Source organism: Rhamphochromis sp. 'chilingali' (genome assembly GCF_963969265.1).
Source record: "Rhamphochromis sp. 'chilingali' genome assembly, chromosome: 14".
NCBI classification, from domain to species: domain Eukaryota; kingdom Metazoa; phylum Chordata; class Actinopteri; order Cichliformes; family Cichlidae; genus Rhamphochromis; species Rhamphochromis sp. 'chilingali'.
In genome coordinates, this window is record NC_137941.1 from 9,337,777 (window position 1) to 9,349,276 (window position 11,500).

Consider the following 11,500-nt stretch of genomic DNA (forward strand, 5'->3'; position numbering starts at 1 on the left):
TTGGAAAAAAAACCCTGAAACTATTCAGCCATCACTCTCAGACTCTTCTTTTTATCAGCTCTCTTCACGTGCAGCACATTTCAAAGCTCAGTTTTTAAAAACTAGATGTAACTACAGCCCATTGGCTCGTGCTATCCTGAGCACCTATTATTTTTCATAAGTAATCCATACCATTGAGCAACAAATGATGGGTAACCTCATATTGTGGAACATCATCTCAGATTTTCTCTTTGATCTTTTGTTGGCATCTTCTTCCTGTCATAGAATTTTTACTTTTTTCTTTACAGGAAAATGAACTCTAGCACAAGGAAAATGAAATATTAGGGTTTAATTCTTCACAGTAAAAGTGTTTATATTGGTCTAACTATAGCTCTGTAGCTAGCCACTAGTAAGCACATCATCATAGGTCAAATAGTCTATTTTTACTAACCATTTTTACTACTTAGTTTTCCTTCTTGGCTACCTCCAAAATTACTTCACAGCTTTAGGTTTACATTTAGTTTTTGTTTTATTTGTTTTTGTTTTTTAGAAATCCCTCAGTGAGAATATTGTATGTTATCTTTAGATGGGAACTTAGCATGCTAACTTCCTGCTAACTTCCACCTTAGCTAACTCTCCCTCATAAATTGTTTTTCTCATGAAGGCCTGGGCATTAAACCTTACTCTAAAACCTGGGAGAACAGCTACACTAATCACTTTATTGAAACTGAAAGTATTTAGACAATTTTTAACTAGTTTTGTCCAAATATGGACTCAAAAAAATCTGCATTTTTGGTCCAGGAATGGTCCAGCCCACCATGAATGATCATTCAAAATAAAAAATAAATAAATAATGATATCTTAGTTGTAGTGCAGCATGCCACAATAACCTACACTTTAGCTATCAACAGTGAGTAAGGTAGCCATTTATTTTACTTAAATCTCTCCCTTCCTAATTATGTCCCACCATCTACTTTCTTACAAAGTTACTCACACCTCCCTCTATCTCCTGCTGCACTTCTCCAAGGCAAGTGCTAGCAACAGCAACCATTAGTGACTATGAAGGCTTCTTTTTTACTAGTTGTTACTGGTCCATTGCTTACATGTCAGTAAATCTGACACATTTTACTGGATTTATTTGTAGTTTCTCTTTCTTTTATTTTCTCAGATTTTCAGCTCCACCTTTCTGCTTATGTTTGTCAATTTTTGTCAACCACTTCTTCCACACTAAACTTTTCTGCAAGGTGCATGGGTGGACAGGAATGGTAGGGGAGGGGCTGGTTATATTAAGAAATTTGACTGGACAATCCAGTGTGAGTAATGAAAATGAACCAGTGGGCTGCTGTCACTGCTTGTGGAGCTGGTGAGCAGTGGGTCAAGTGTGTCTGCCCCCTGGCAAATGTTCAGTATGACAGAATACCAGTCCAGCCCCGGTTGTGCCCCAAAGTTGTTGTTTTTTTTTTAATTTTTGGAAGTGATGGAGCATTTGGACTTCAAAATACAATACAATATATTAAAATACAATATATTCATTATGAAGGATGCTCTTCACTTGCAGAGAAGGTGTGAGATGTTAATAAAAATACCCCTTGTTAAAAAGACGATCTTTGGGAAGCATCATGAGCAGGTGTTCCTCAAAATATTTCAGCAGTGCTCCTGGGGAAATAGTTGGTGACAGGGGATGAGTATTTTACCAGCTAACTCAAATCCACGAGAGGAATTAATAAGCAAAACAAGAACATCCAGTGCAGGCCTTGATTAAATAAAGTAAGCTAGCTGAGGTATTACGGTTCTGCAATATAACTTCAAAGACCCCAAAATAATAATGCACATAATGTAACACTGTTATCAGAGCCAAATCTATAAAATAAATATCTGTTTTAAAAATGGGTTAGTACTAGTCACAAACTAATGGGATATGATATGAGGATGTGATTTGCATACTCCCTTAGTTGAAAAAATTGTTTCATTACAGAAAATGTTTCCTAATCAATAATAAATCATTGTTAGAGTGTTTCTACACAATGTACTATGTAAGTTCAAATGATCAGGGCTATTGAGGAATGTGATTAAAACATAAACACCACGAGTTTAACTAACTTGTGATCTAATTGTTACTTTCTTCCACTCTTTTTTCTTCTGGGCCTTTCCTGTACCAGAGTAATAAATCATTTTTTTCGGGACATACTTGTCATAATCTTTTTGCAAAGAGTTACAGTGTGCATAAAGGTGATCAGTACGGGTTAAGCAGTTCAGCATAGATAGCTAACCATACAGTCATATAGTCTCCCTTGGTCACCAAGCATGGTTTTAAGATATATTAACTGAATATGAAACTTTATGAACCTTTGCTATACATGTAATCTACGGCACTGGAGTATTGTGACTATTAGCCAATGTAGTGGTTCTTCTTTTCTACATAGGCTACATTTCCAGCTCTGTTTATTTTTAGCAAAGCTGGAGCAGCTAAATACATGAAATGTCTTGACTGACAGGAAAAAAGTGGGGCAGCCTTGGTTTGAACTTCTAATGTTTCCCATCCTTGTTTTCAGAGGTGACACATGGGTGAACACAGTTCAATAAAGACTTCAAACTTAGGTTCAGCAGTGTGCTAAATAAATATGATATTCTCTGAGGAAAATGTATTCAAAAGACTCAGAGTGCAGAATCAAAGCACAAGCTACCATAGAACAAGAAGCAGTTTATAACATCCACAGATGGAAGTGGCAGAATGGCCCACTGTGGATTCAAGCTGAATGTATTCCTCTTGTCTCGATCACGAGAGGAATAACAACTAAGCAGCAGGGAGTTCCTGTAAATACTCAGTAGCGGTAAAGTTGCAGTGAGTGTTTTTGATGTTTCAGCTGACACGTTATTGGGTTTAAGATTCTGTGATTTGTTTATTAATGAATCAGATTATTCATGTGTTTATGCTGCTATGAGTCAGAGTCAATACTTTAATATGCGTGTCACGTACAGGTCGTTGACATGGTTTTTAAAAACAACATAAACAGGGGAGTGAAAAGTTTATGAAGGATACGTGTTTTACATATTTTGCACTGGATATCTTATGTCTTATAGGATCACTCTGCTTAACAAATCCAGGTGAATCGAGGTATGAGGCGCTTGGTCATTTTGTTTTTTGTATGAAGAACTTTGTGTGTTTGTTTCAGCTCTCAGATAAAATTACAGAATTTCCAAAAAGTAAATGGCTGTGGTTGGCATTTACTCGCTTTAACATTACTCTGGGTTCTTAGCTAGCTTTATGTTAGCGTACTGTCAGTGCAGATGTTTGCAAAGACCTGATGCTGTGTGAGCAGCTGTTTCTATCCTGGACCATCGGAAGCTTTTCCTTCTATGCGCTAACAGTAAAAATAATGTCCATTTCTCCACTCCTTAAAAGGTAAAGATCTCTCCACCTGTTAGGGACCCTTGGTCTTAAATCTTTGTGAGTTTATTATTTGTTTTTGGTTTTGAGTAGGGAATTAAGTTCAAGTTTAATAGTCTCCTGTTTGAGTGGTTTGATTTTGCTGTCTTGTGTATATTAGCTTTTGTTATTTCCTGCCTTTAGTCCCTTGCTTAGTTTTTTGTGTTTAACCAGTTTCCCTGTTGTGATACCTTTCCGTTCCTCCAGTCTCCATGACTCCTTGTCTCTCTGTGTTCTTTCTGTCGACGCTGTGCCACTAACTGAAGAAACTTTTCAACACAAGTAACAACATAAATTATAACTGTAAAGTAATTACACTAGAAAACTGAGTAGGAGTGGCTAGTACAGGAACACATTAAATTACTACGTGAGCATGTTACACCCACAACACAGCGACACAGAGGTGTTCCCAAACTATACAAGTGATATAACCCCTCCCGTGTCCTGGTCTGACCTAACGCCTCCTACCAGTCGAGCATGTCTCCTGTTTGTTTCATTGTGGAGGAGCAGCGGCTGTACTGAGCTCCCACAAATGTATAAAACCATTAACGACATTTCTTTTAATCAAAGTAAACATTTATATTTAATCTACTGTTTATTTACAAATGAGCGTTAAAAAGATTGAAATTTTAAAAAATACCTTACATTTTAACATTTTGTCTTATTACATGTGTGTTACCGATCACAGTAGATGTACAGAAGCACAACACCATTATGTTAGAGTTTCTGGAGCTAAAAAAAACCAAGAAATATTTTTAGTTTTGCACACATTTTCATGCCTGAGACTATTTTTTTATCTACTTTCTTCAGTTTTCTTTATTAAGTTTGTCTTTGTGGTGGATAAAAATATGTTTGACACCTGCTGCCTGTGGTTACATGAACATCAACTGAATGTGAGACATCGCAGTAATCAGCACGTTCTAAAGCATCTAGACCAGAAATGTACTTTAGCACCTTTCACTTTAGCACACATGTTGAAGTCCTGCCAACAACTTTAATGAACAGGCGCATCAGAACCGGAGCATTTTGTAATGATCCCTCGATGGCGAGGCGACCAGATGCTGGCAGACATCGTTACTGAAATCCCGTCTTACACAGAGGTGGCAGAGTAAAGGGGGAGGCTGTTAACTCACATGCTGCAGGTGTTGGTGTTCTAGGATCAGTAAAAGAAAAATTCAGTCGCAAAATAATTTCACAGAATCTCCGCGCAGTGACACGAATTACATACATAAACATGGCAATTCCCTCCTTCAATCTGCCGTCCATTCAGTGTAACAGTGGTGCGCCACTGTGTGGGCGTTTATAATAATGGGGTGGTTGGTTGGTGGCAGAGGGGGGTTGACAGAGCGCCTCACATGTATTAGAGTGGTACAAGCTCACTGATGAGGCCTGCTGAGAGACTAGCAAACGGCTTCATCTCGGTGAACAGGCTCACTCTGTGCAATATGACTTGATGAGAGAGGATATGATTCACGGTTCCCGTTGGCTTCCCAGCGCGGATTCCTCCATTTCACCTCTTTGTCAGTGTCTCGCTTCTTCTAAATGGGGCTGATGGTAGGACTGTGGGGCCCCGTGTTTTAAGTCGCACGAGATGGGAACAAGTTCTCATTTCTCTTTTTAGGGTTGTATATGAAACGCTATGAAAATGGCACAGAGATGTTTGACATGTGCTGGAATTGGAGGGTTTGCATTAACAGCTGTGACATTAGCTGATTAATGTGAGGCAGAAGAGGGGCCCGAGGGCCAAAACTGAGCTCTACCTGTCGCTTCCATTGACAGTGACTTCGTCCCATCAACATTTGTTTCCTATTTCCAACAAAGAGAATGCTCCGTGTCTTAGGCCGCTGCAAACGTTTGTCTCAATTACAACTTCTCCACTAAAGAAGAAGTCAAAGGTTAAATATTTCCTCCCACGCTTCCCCCTCAGCTACCAGCCTCAGACACAGATATGTCTCGTCAAAGGTCGCAGTCTTGAACTTCAGCTGCCGTAGCTGGACAGAGCCGCGCCAGCAACTCATTCATAAAGGCAGGGCGTGCGTGAAAGCGCTTCGTGTTTACAGTCACTCGCTTGATTTATTAGTGCAGCGTTAGCGTCTGCAACACATTAGTTATTCTGCTCGCCATTTAAAAAGCCCATTCATTACACGTTAATTAGTTGTTGATAACAGCCACGGGACAATGCCAAAATACGGGAAAGATGGGCGAGATCAGGTCTGTTGCCAAAGCGTGGGGTCGTTGAGAGCCGAGTATCAGTACTCTTGGCTGTGGCGGCTCCTCTGGGGTTCATACTGTAATTTGGTAAGTCATAAACACAGGAAGCTGAGAAATACATTAGTCAAATAAGTGCTAATGGTTTAAGAAGCTTTCATTCATAGGATTTGAAAAACTTAAAATGCACTGGAAATCAGCCATTTGGGAGTTTGTGCTAAATGTACTGTCAACATTGGTTTGGCAGTCAGTCATATAAACTGTGTTTTCCAGCCAGGGTTACACAATATACCTCCTCTTACCTTAAACATGGAAAGAGGAGCATAATGATAGCTCACTGTAATCCTATTATTAACTTTGACCTACTGGCGCCATTGGCAGGCCCGTGCCAATGTCGTTATAGTTTTTCATTTCTTCGTGATATTTTTAAAAATGTCTGTTTTCTACCTTAAATCTGTTGTTTCTTTTGGTTTCAGAAGAAAGTGGTTAATTTCAGTCTAGCCTTTTCATCTCATGAAAATATTTTAATTTAGTTTTTTTTGTTTCATTCGTTCTTTATTTTTAAAATATGGAAAATATTTATCAAGGGCAGTAGTTCAGAACAGCTATTTTATATCGTTTTTCTTTTATATGGTTTTCTTTTATAAATGATTGCACTAGTTTTAGATTTTTGTTTAGTTTACCTTGCTCAATACCAAACAGCACACAAGCCTTTTCGGACTGCTATGACTTCTTTGTCTTTATCACTTCATCGTGGGAAGTTTTTGAACATACTTATTAAAAAAAATGCTACATTAAACCATTATTTTTGCCCACGAGGAATCCCAGCTAGAAAATGATCCTGGTGTCAAATGTAGGCTAAAAATGAGCCAACTATCCCACACCTGTGAGTTTTGAATTTATTATTTATCCAGAATGCAATTTCTTGGAAGTTTTCTCTAGAAAACAGATCAGCCAACCAGGGTACCAATGCTTGTTTTAGTTCCTCTACATCACTGATGCAGTTTATCCCAACTACAGTATGATACTGATGCTCAGAGCTGGTCATAGAAAGAAATCGTGCTAAACAAAAAAAACCAAACATTTTTCTTGGAGGGCTTTGAGCTCTCAACAATGCTTAAAAAAAAATAACAAAAATTGAAAATAGTGCAAAATTTCAACCCGCCACCTCAAAAATATTTCTAATGCAAACGTTTGCATTAATTGACTAAATGACTACCTTAAACCCTCATCTGATTTTGTGGGGGTCACACTGGATGTAATTGGTTTTTCCAATTCAATACAAAAACTTTAAGAGTTGTTTTTGTTGTTACATAGATCATAAGCATTCATAGTATTCACTAGAGTATTTACACAGATTATAAGCATATATCCATTCACTCATTCTCTTCCTCTTATCCAAAGTTGAGTCACAGTGGTGGCAGACTAAGCAGGGTATTACAGACATGTTTTTCGCCCGCCAGTGTTTTCCAGTTTCTCCTGGGGAATCCCATTGTGTATCCAGGCCAGATGAGATATGCACCTCATGTGAGACATGACTGGAAAACATCCAGCAGTAATTGTCTGAGGGATCCAAATCGGAAACCTGAACCACCTCCATTGGTTCCTTTCACATGAAGCAGTGACTGCTACGTTTGAAAAAACAAAAACAAACTATACTTCAGTCATGAACTATGAGTCATGACTGAAAACGAGGGTTTGTGTGTGAAGTAAACTGTTTTCATGATTATCAATCACTAGTGACAGCTTGTTTTATCACATTACCTCCAGCCAAAATCTTAAATACTGTAGGAGATTAAAAAAAAGTGTCAGTGCCAAATATGCTGTTGGTTCTCTGCGTGGCACCAAAACAGCGCTGACCCTTGAAGGCCTGGACTCTACATGACCCCTTGAGGTGCTATTTGGTATTGGGTACCAGGACATCAGCAGGGGATGCTCTGAAAGTCCTGGAAGCTGTGAGTGGAGCCTCGGTGGATCAGAATTGTTCCAGCTCGTCTACAAACACCCTGTAACTAATTCATGCCATCAGCGTCTCTCATCAGACCACTGATGGTAGCACTCATCACTGCTGACTGAGAATAACCAAGCATTGTTGTTTAGAGGCCATAATGACTGCCTATCTATTTGTCCCACATTTAGCATGGAAACTTACCTTCTTAAGTTGCTGAGACATTGATATATAAGACAACCTATACTCTGTTCAATTATGATGTACAAATAGCAAAAGTGTGTTTCCCCTTTTGCTTTTGGATGTTTGTCTTCTAGTCCCAAAGATCTCATGTAGTATAACTTGGAAATGGACGGATCAGTGAATTTATTGCATGTGTGCTCATAAGATGAGCTAGATTTAGTTTGCACTCTGAAAATCCTCCAGATGATATCCACAATGAATGTTGTTCCCCTTCATCAAATCATCAGGAGCATGGGACTGTCTCAAAGGTGTGATGGTCAAGAGGATTTGGGAATGAAAAGCTTTGATGTTTCTGGAACGGGTCATTTAAAGTGTGTGGCACATTTCCCCTGGCACAGATTTTATCGTTGGGGTAGAATTGTCTAGGCACTAATCTGTCACACCCTCGATACAAAAGGCCATATCGAAATGCTTTCATGTCTCATTCTACTCTGCTGGCTAACAGTTGTTGGCTAATGGATTAATCAGCTTTGATTTTGAGCTTCGGTTTGGAGAAAACATGAGTACTCTGTAATACAAAGATGAAATGCCCAACCCTCGCCTCCAAAGGCTGAGGAGGAAGGCTGTAAACATCAGCTGGCAGGATGTCTGCCCATTGAGCAGACCTAGCATGACATAAAGTTTGCCGAAAGGGAAGATCTCGCTGACAAGGGGCTGCCAAAATCGGTCAACGGGAGGTTTTTGGGTCAATCTGAACTTAATACTGTCAGATTTGGCTCAACGTATTTTGCCAATAACAATAATAAAATGGTCCCAAGCTCATTTTTCTACCATCTGTATTCTTTCACACGTGTAGACTAGACCTCTTGATCCTATAATAATATTTAGCTCATGTTGGGTTCATGGAGAGTTCACGTGGAATTTCAGAATAATTGAAAGTAAAAGAAAATTCACACAATGGTTCACTGGGCGAGTTCACTTCCACTAAATACATTTTCTCTCGCTCCAATTAAGACACGTTAAAGAGGCACGCCAGGCAAATGGCCTCTTTATGTTTTTGAACATGAAGAACTTGGAGTGAATACAGTAATGAAACGTCTGTCATTTATTTAGTGTTATGAACAAATTTTTCATTGAAGAGCACATCGCTAGAAACAAGGGTGTAGTAAAAGCTACTCCATGCATGTGATCCACATGAGTGTACCCCTTAGGGTTAATTATTCAACCTCCTTCCTTCAGGACCTAATGGCACATACGTGTCTGAGCCGCAAAAGGCTTACGTTTGCACAGTTTCTTCAAGATTTTACATTGCAAATAAAGTAAAACATACATTTTAGACTCAGATTTTAAGGTTTTACCATTTTATTTAGTTAACCTTTTAACCCTGTGAGGCTGAAGTCATCGGTAAAAGCCTGAACCCCAACTGTAACACTAGACAATCAGATTACATTTTTTAAACTGCTCTGTCTTGGCAAGCTGTAAAAATATAAACACAGACAAAAATATTTAAATGATTTCCTCAAAAAAGTGTTTTATGTTTCTCCAAATCATAGTTAGGGTTGATTTGCTTCTAATATTTTATATTGAATTTTCATCTATATAACACAACTAATTACAAATCTTGCTCATTGGGGGTCACATGATTGTTGGGGTTTTTTTGTGTTATTGTAGAGTCTTTATGTTACAATATAAAATGGCTTCAGGTAACTGCTGTTGTGATTATGCACTATATTAATAAAACTGAACTGAATTGAACACCTGCAAATGTATACCAGAGAGACTTAATGGAAAAGGTAAAACCTACTTGTTTCAAAACCAGGGAAGTTTTGGAACAAGTAGAAGTGTTAGGTTACATTAAATTAAAAACATTTTATCTATTAAAAAAAATATATACAATTTTTTTTTTTAGTTTTTCTTTTGCCTTGTTGCATTGTGTTGCTGTTATTGTGACGGTCACTTCCCAGCAAGAAGGTTCAAAAAGTGCTGCACAGTACTAGACTATTACTAAATGTATGACTTAATAATTTGGACTGGCGTTAGCCCCCTGTGACCCTGAATTAATAAGTTGTTAAGAAAATAAATAGATGGGTGAAGTTACAATTAATTTTGCACATTTATGTCCATGTTGCACAATCACATTGAGGTGCAAAACTGATACTAGAGGTTCAGCACTGATCTCAGTCAAGTTGACGCCACAGAAGTACAAATCATTATCCTCTCATTCAACTTTAATCTTAAGAATACAACAGCAGTGTCTAATTTTAGAAAATATAACCCTCAGTCGCCAACATGTTGACCTTTTGACCTCCAATGGCTTCCTGTTAGCTGTAAGCAAAACAAATCAAAAATATATTGATTTGAAGTGAATATTTTTTTTATTATTATTATTGTATTTACGTTCCCAAACTGTAAATCTGTCTAGCCTATTCAACACATAGCATGCATGCATACACCTGATTATACCCCCAGGTATGGGCTCTAAATACCAAAGAAAGAAAGTCGTGCTGATAAATAGGAAAGTTCACATTGAGAGGAAAATTTTGTGTGCTTCAATCACAGGGAAATTAGCAACAGCGAACAAAAAATTAAATAATTTTGAAAAACAAGCACATTATTGTTGTGCTCGCAGGCAGTGTGTAGCTGGAGAAAACAATAAAGGATTAGCTTGTAGTGACCTGGACTTTAGTCAAAATTAAACAGAAACTGGTCGATTTTGTTTTGTTTTGACTATAATTAAAACTATTGAGCTGCTATGTTTGTGATCTTAGGAAAAATATTTTTAATTTGATTCATTTGCACAAACATGAGTAGGACTCAGCGTGCCTGCAGGGCAGTGTTCCAAAGTAGGCCTAAACATATGAGATTAGATAGGACCATGACATTGTACAATAAACAGTTCACTACAGGGTAGGTGATAAAAAGTTTTAATTATTTACACCTGTTAGTGTTATCGATCCGCTTGTTTCTTTTCAGCAGGCTGCTGCCTTCATCATGAGGCTAACATACATATTTTTTTGAATAACCAGGACTTAACTCAAAAATGTGTCTTTGGTATTAACAGTTTCCAACCCCCTCTATTATAGTCGGATACCTCTAATAATATTATCTTTGAGGTTACATTAGAAAAGTATGGATGCTTTAATTCTCTCTCATTGATCATTTTCCTTGGTTTTTATCTTTTGATATATTTTTCTCTGCTTGCAGATGCCCAGGATATTTAACAGTAGGTGCAGTAATCTACACACTGAGCTAAAGTCGTAGCCTGTGGCCCACGTTAGAACTTAGAGGAGGTCAAAGCATGTAACAAGTTCCAAGGGCTTTGACAAATTTGTTAAAAATTTATAGCGGAGTGAAAGCGGCTCAAGTGTGGCTGTCAGAGCCGCCAGAGCGCTGTCCCCATCTTGTCAGCCGCACTGTCCCACAGCAGGAGCACAAACAGCATCGCTGAGACAGGAAGGCTTTTGAGTGCTCAGTATTCATTATTTACACTAGGAACGTGGCGAGGAGGAAATCCACGGGCATCCAGCTGCAAGGAAAAGATCAAGGAAGAAGATCTATGTTTTTTCTGTCTCTGAGCGAAAAGACTTTGAGGCAGGTTAATGGGCGGGAACTGATGAATCATTTCGCACATGTGTTGTGATTTAATTTATTTGTCAGAACAGGTAAGATAGTCGCTGTGCTGTGATTTTTGTCTCTCGGTCAATTTTTATATGAGTGATGAAAATAAATCGTTCGTTACAAGTCCCGACAGATGA